Source organism: Leptonychotes weddellii, chromosome 6, assembly GCF_054177405.1.
Source record: "Leptonychotes weddellii isolate Sample4059 chromosome 6, ASM5417740v2, whole genome shotgun sequence".
Classification (NCBI taxonomy): Eukaryota; Metazoa; Chordata; class Mammalia; order Carnivora; family Phocidae; genus Leptonychotes; species Leptonychotes weddellii.
In genome coordinates, this window is record NC_138374.1 from 104,834,123 (window position 1) to 104,841,120 (window position 6,998).

At 42.4% G+C, this 6,998-nt stretch overlaps 1 pseudogene; it reads right to left on the bottom strand.

Annotated features, from left to right (window-relative positions):
• Positions 1 to 645: 645 nt before the first annotated feature.
• LOC145722089 (small ribosomal subunit protein eS10 pseudogene) lies at positions 646 to 6,634 on the bottom strand (annotated as a pseudogene).
• Positions 6,635 to 6,998: the final 364 nt, after the last annotated feature.

Here is a 6,998-nt window from a genome sequence, read left to right on the forward strand (position 1 = left end):
TTGGCAATCGGAGAAAGACTATAAAATTTTAATACATACGTCCTTCAACCTAGCAGTCCCATAGCTAGGAATCCAGTTTGTAGAAATAAATCATGGTACAAAGGATACATGTACAAAGGTGTTTATTTCTGTATTGTTTATGGTTGGCAAAACACTGAATACAAAATGAATGCCCATCTTCAGGAGAATATTGAATAAATTATAGTGTGCACCTACCATGAGGAGTAATGTAGCCATTTAAAAAGTATAGGCTAGATCTATACTAAATGACTTGGAGGGATTTCCATGAGGTGTTAAGTAGGAAGAGCTCTATGCAACAGTGTATGTGTCCCCTGATCCAATTTGGCTGCTAATAGCAAAACAAGAACCCTAAAATCTTTTGTGTGTTAGCGTGCGTGTGTGCGTGTGTGTGTGTGTGTGCCTTTTTTCCTGCCCCATCTTGCAGAGAGGAGTGGCCAATGAGATATAATGGGAGCTTTGGACTGAGTGTTTGGTGAACTTCTTTTTTGCTCCTGGTCTTCTCCTTTTTCTTCCTTCCTTCCTTCCTTCCTTCCTTCTTTCCTTCCTTCCTTCTTTCTTTCTCTTTCTTTCTTTCTTTCTTTTTCTTTCTTTCCTTTCTTTCTTTCTTTCTTTTTTCTTTCTTCTTTCTTTCTTTTTCTTTCTTTCTCTTCCTCCACCCCTCCTTCCCTTTCTTCCTTCTTTCCTTCCTTCCTTCCTTCCTTTTCTTTTTCTGCCTACACATTTATTCAACACACAACAATCTCTCCTCCAGCTTGATGAAGGTGGCTGACCACGTCCACGACCAAACCCACCTCTAAACTGGCCTTCAGTTGCTGATGCAGGCCTGGCCTCAGCGAGCTTGTCAGAGCAGGGAGCCCAGCGCTTGATCCGTCTGCATCCCTGTCACTCACCCTGCGGTGAGTCTGGCAGGTGGCTCTCCCTCCAGACCTTTGCGCCATGGCCTGTCCCAGGACGCTGCGGGGCAGAGCGGCAGGCACACTCTCAACAGGCAGGTGGAGGCAGGCGTGGGGACACTGGCCACCCTGGCTGGTAAGGGGCTGGTAGAAATGTCCCCCGGCAGACCTTTCCTTTACGTAGCTTCATGATTTGAAGGGCTGCATGGCCTTCACGATGTGAAGAGGGGGCACGTTCTTTTCTACCTGCTCTCATCTGCCAGGCATGTGGACGTCCTTCTTGGCCACCATCCCTCCTCCTTGAAAAGGAGTTCATAAATGGCAATAGGGTTCTTCTCGGGCATCAACATCCCAGCGGCTTCTATGTCCGCGGCTGGGGCCAGGGCTGGAAAGCAGCCTTCCCTTTTTCTTATCTGAAATGAGGATATGATAGCTGGCGCTTTTACAGCCGTTTTATGGCCTTGAAGTTATGACAGTGTGAAAGATTGCAAGGCAGATAGTTGGAAGGAATCTGGCTCCCTGGCCACTGTATGGGGCCCTGGACTTCGTACTTGTGAGAATAAACTGTCAAGGGAGCTGAGTCACTGTTAGGAGGAGCCAAACACAATATATGATGATGTGAGCATGAAGAAAAGGTCGGAAAATATACATGCCGAGTTCTTAGCATTGATTCACTGTGGTGGGGGTGGGGTGCAGGAGGAGAGAGAGCAGAGAAGGTATGGAAAAAAGTATTTCTTTTTTTAAAGTGCCCTCTACTCAAAACAAAACAGCACTATGATATTATTGTACAATTAGATGGTCACTCTTTCTGGGTCCTCTTTGTTCCCACTTGAAATTATTCTTCCCTCAAGGCCATCCTGTGGCATCTGAATCCCAGAAAGGGACAAGGTTCAGACTTTTCTCATATGATTGAGCAACATTCAAAGATTGACAGAGGAATAGAAATGACTCAGGGTAGTGGGATTTCAGGTGATCATTTCTTTCTTCCTTATCTTTGTAGGATTGTCTTATTTTTATATTAATATTGTAGTATTTATATAATCAGGAAAAAACAGCAAAGCTGTTTTTATTGAGAAACAACAGAAATGACAAAGAGACTGGAGTGAGGCAAGGTTGCAGGCAAGGTCACCTGGGAGGGCATTTTAATAATCCAGGTAAGAAATGATGACGGGCCAAATACAAGTCATGGCAGTGGAGATGGAGAGATGTGGAAGGTGGGTAGAATCAACAGGACACAGTGATTAACTGGAAGAGGAGCAGAAAGCAAGGTTTCTAGCTTCAAAGTAGTTGGAGAGGTACACCATTTCCTGGGATGAGGAACACAAGAGGAAAAGCAACCGTTGAGTGAAGGACATGTAGCATCTTCAAATATTGATGCCTGGGCTCCCCCCTGAATCAGAATCTCCAGGCACGTGTGACAGGGGATTCTGAGGCACCCCCAGCGCTGAGAGACAATGGTGAAGGCCCTAACACGGGGCTGAGGACCAGAGGACCAGGAAGTCTGAGACTAAGAAAACATGGTCAGAGAAGGAGGAGGAAAGCAAAAGAGAATATGTCCCAGAAATCAACAGAGAAGGTTTCTGACACTGAGCATTGTGCTTGGAGCATAATTGGTGCTCAGTAAATACTTACTAACTAAATGACAGAAGGAAGGAAGGGATAATGGTGTCAAATATTGCCAGAGAGTCAAGAAAGAGAAGAGTTCTAAAGTGTCCATTGGATCTGGCATTGAAGAGGTTACCTTTAACACTTGTGGGGTCAGTTTGTGTTGTTGAGGTGAGGACTGGGAGCAAAAGAGCGGTGGGTTGATGACCAAATGGAAACTGACCAGCTATTATATAACAATCTTGGTTATGCTTTAGAAATCACATTTCTAAAACATTTTGTGATATTGAAAAATGCTCCCTCTATGTATAATGTGATTCTGACTGGGGTGAAAAGTAGAAGCATAAGGAGCCAGACTGGCTAGGATTGAGTCTAGAATGTGCCACTGACCCGATGCACGACTGTGGGTAAGTCTCTCACCGGATCCTGGTGAGCCTGGCCCACAGAAAGCACTTGGTAAAACGTCATCTATTAAGTGTTAGACATAGATCTATACACATGGAAACCCACAAAGAAGTGGCAAGATTACAAAGGTTCTTTTCAGTATACTTTGTGCAAATATTCTATAATGATCATGCACTCCCTTTATAATTAGAGAAACATGTAAGATGATGTTTAACAACAAAAACAACAAGTTTTGCTGTTCAAGAAAAGATAAAGAAAGGGCAATAGCTAAAGTATATAATATTGATATTTCATGTGCTCCTGATGGGACATTTACCTATTCATGACTTTTGAAAAGGCCTGTAAGGGGTTGAAGGTGGTAACTGTGGCAACAATGTTTCTTCAGTGGGGAGACGGGAAAGGAGCCTGAGTATAGTTTGAAGAATTAACCTTGGACAGGTTATGTCTTCCTGCAATTAGGAAGGGAAGGTGTTGTGAGTAGGTATGAATGCAGTAATTTGGGGATGCCTGGTTGGCTCAGCTGGTAGAGCATGCAACTCTTTTTTTTTTAAGACTTTATTATTTATTTTTTATTTTAGAGAGATAGCGAGAGAGCGAGCAGGGGGAGGGGCGAGGGAGAGAGAGAATCTCAAGCAGACTCCGCGCCGAGCACAGAGCCCAACGTGGGTCCTCAGTCCCAGGACCATGAGATCACAACCCAAGCTGAAACTAAGAATCAGACGCTTAACTGACTGAGCCACATGGAACATGCAACTCTTAATCTCAGGGTCATGAGTTTGAGCCCCATGTTGGGTGTAGAGATCACCTAAAATACATAAATAAATAAAATTTTTTTAAAAATGCAACAGTTTGTAGGTGCAGAGACAGTAGATCGAGGAAGTTCATGACTGATTACCTTGATGTCTATCACTGAAGCCAGCTAGGCTGTCTTCTGAGAGGGGGGATTTTGACAAGCCACCATAGGGAATGAAGAAAGAAACTGACAACCCAGATACTAGCAAGTGGCACCAAGCACCCGGCTTTGGATGGAGACGTGACTCTGCCAAAGCCCTGACGTATGTCACCTCCAGGGGGCAGGTGTATCCAGTGTTCTGTCGCACAGTTCTGGTGTGTTTGTGCCTTGCTCTGGATCTGTGATTTAGTTGCTTCCCATGTGAATTCTATTCATTCTCCTTCTTATTTACAGACATCCTACTCAGTCTGCAAGGCCCAGCTCACTTACTCATTTATTCAGGTATTAACTGATCCAATTTCCAGTTGATCTCTCAGGATCTCATCCCTTCTGGGTTCAGAAACTTGCAAAAGCTCCATCTATGCCTTTTCTCTTTGATACCTGTGCTATCTGATCACGAAAGAGTCATTTCAGGACAGGAGCTTGCCTTGAAGTCTGACTTCCTGATGACTTTTGATTGGGGGCCAGTATTATATTCAGTCTGTGTATGAGTATACATGTGCTTCCTCTAGTTCTGCTATTAGGGATTTAATTTACTGGAGGGGAAGCACCTGTAACCCGTTTAGAAAAATGTTTAATGGCAATTCTCCCGGATGTGACCCACTTGACAGTAAAAGTTCCAGTGGAATCACTGTAGCCCAGTTCGTGTGTAGATATAATCAGACATTTGGCTAGCTAGTTGGAAATGACTGGGTTCTCCAGAGAACTTAATCTCCACCATACCTATTCTCTGATTGTTATCAGGATCTCCAGTGCTTCCACCCCTCCATTTCTACCAACGCAACACACCTCCTAACACATTTTTCTTCCACATCCTGCGTGAAACCTATGGCATATGATGTTCTTAACATCCAAGGTCCCTAACTTTCCCAATTCGTCTTTACAGGTCACCAGTCTTGAATCAATCCAACCATCTCTTTTGCTTCTATGTTAGGGCTACTGAGCCCTTCATCAGGGCCTAGGTTTTTGCCCCAACGTGGTCAGCAGGGATTAGAGGGGCCCAAGGACAACAAGTTAGCCTTGATGTCCCTGGTGGGAATCAGTGGGACTACAGGACCAGGGACTGGCCCCAAAGTAGTTAGGATATTGGTTACATATAGGTGGATTGAGCAAATATGTAATATATTGAGGATAATGAAAGCCAATTCTCTTACTGTTAGTGAAGGGAGTTACAAGTATGGAAAAGGGAAAGCTAAGATCAACCCTGAAATGTTGGATTGGAATTGGAGGTATTGGTGAAGTCTCATGGTTTTTAATAGAAAGATATGGAAATAGATATAGATGTGTATGTGTGTGTATATTTATTCATATTCATATTCATATTTCCTTGCTCTGTCCACTGAGAGGACAGGGGCCTAGAAGCAATGAATGACACTCCCGTAGGAAGGAGCACACTGAGTACCCAGATCCTGGTTAATGAATATCACCTTGCACTAAAATGAATCAAGGCTTCTTGAAGAAATGACTGATTTTTAGGGTAAGGGCAGAGAAGTATAAGATGATCCTAGGGCCTGTTACCAAAAGTAACAAAGTACTAACATAACAAAAGGACACAGGAGATAACTTGAAGGGATTCCTACTGACCAAATGGGGAACAATTAGAAGATTAAAAAAATAATAATAATAGTAATAGATTATAAATCATTGAATAGGAATTCAATGAGTCCATACAATTGACTTTCAACCAAAAATTAACAATTTGTGGGGCTTATAACATATGTAGAAATAATTAACATATTATAATAATAGTATGAAAGCCAGAAAGGGAGTAAGTATTATTGTATGTTTCTTACCCATACATGAAGTGATATAATATTATTATTTCAATATGCCTGTGATAAGTCATGAATGCATATTGTAATTTCTAGAGCAACCACTAAAATAAACAAAACTGCATGAGAAATAGCTAAAATGGAACACAAAAAATGTTTTTCTATATACAAAAGAAAGCAGGAAGGGAGGTGAAAAGGAACAGAGAACAGATGGGATAAATTAAAAATAAATAGCAACAGAGTGGACTTAAACCCAGTTATATCAATAATTACACTAAATATAAGTGGTCTAAACACTACCATTAAAAGCAGTCTGTATAAATAAGATAGTCTAGGAAGGCCTCACTACAAAGGTGACAATTGAACAAATACGTGAAGGAAAAGAGGGAGCAAAACATGCAGATAACTAGGGTCAGAGTGTTTGCAGACAGAGGAAAGAACATATACAAGACAGATACTGTTTTAAAAAAGAGCTGATCAGCAGACATTGCTCAGAGCTGAGGCTACTTGGATTCTCAATAACTGAAACATCCAGAAATATTCCTAGGATTATATATTGGTAAGTTATGGTGGGCTCAGTGCTTCACAGAAATATCCCTTCAAACATGACTAGTTCTGCTTCTCAACTAGGCCTTTTCTGAGCCACTTATTCTCTGTATTCTGGTGCAAGCCCCATTTGGAAAAGGTACTCAGTTAAGCCTTCAAGGTTTATGGGGATAATGATCACAGAGTCATGGATTTAGGGATTGGAAGATATCCCAAAGCTCATCTTGTTGCAACCTCACACCTATGGCATGGCTGACAGATATGAGTTGGAGTCATAGCCAATGAAAATGATTTCACACCTTCCAGGGTGGACTCTTCATCTGATGGAAGGCTCTATTAGAAAGTTCTTTCTTCTGTGGAGCACAAACCTGCTTCACTGTACTTGAATTTTTTCTGCATGTAATCAATCCTGATGAATGTCTTACCATATCTAGCAAGACATAAAGTAGGAGGGTTTCAACTTGACCATAAGTTTCTTGGTTTTCATCACCTTCACAGGACCTGTCAAATGGTTTAGATTTCAAAACTTAAACCCTTGGCCTTCACTAAACCTTCCCAGTACCTTCTGTCAAGAGGCTTCCTGGACTTTTGAAGGGAAAGTAAACCAAATGGGTGTTTGTTTCTCATCAGTGAAGGCAAAGTGCTTGCAGAGGCCAGCTGGTCTATTTTTGTCTGCGGGTCATGGATGGTCGCCAAGAACGAGCAGAGGGGTTTGCCTGTAGTAAAGACCAGAGACAGGGGTTGGTGGAGATGGACTGATGCCAAAGGAAGGCTCATGAACAGGACTCAGAACTTGGGAGCATT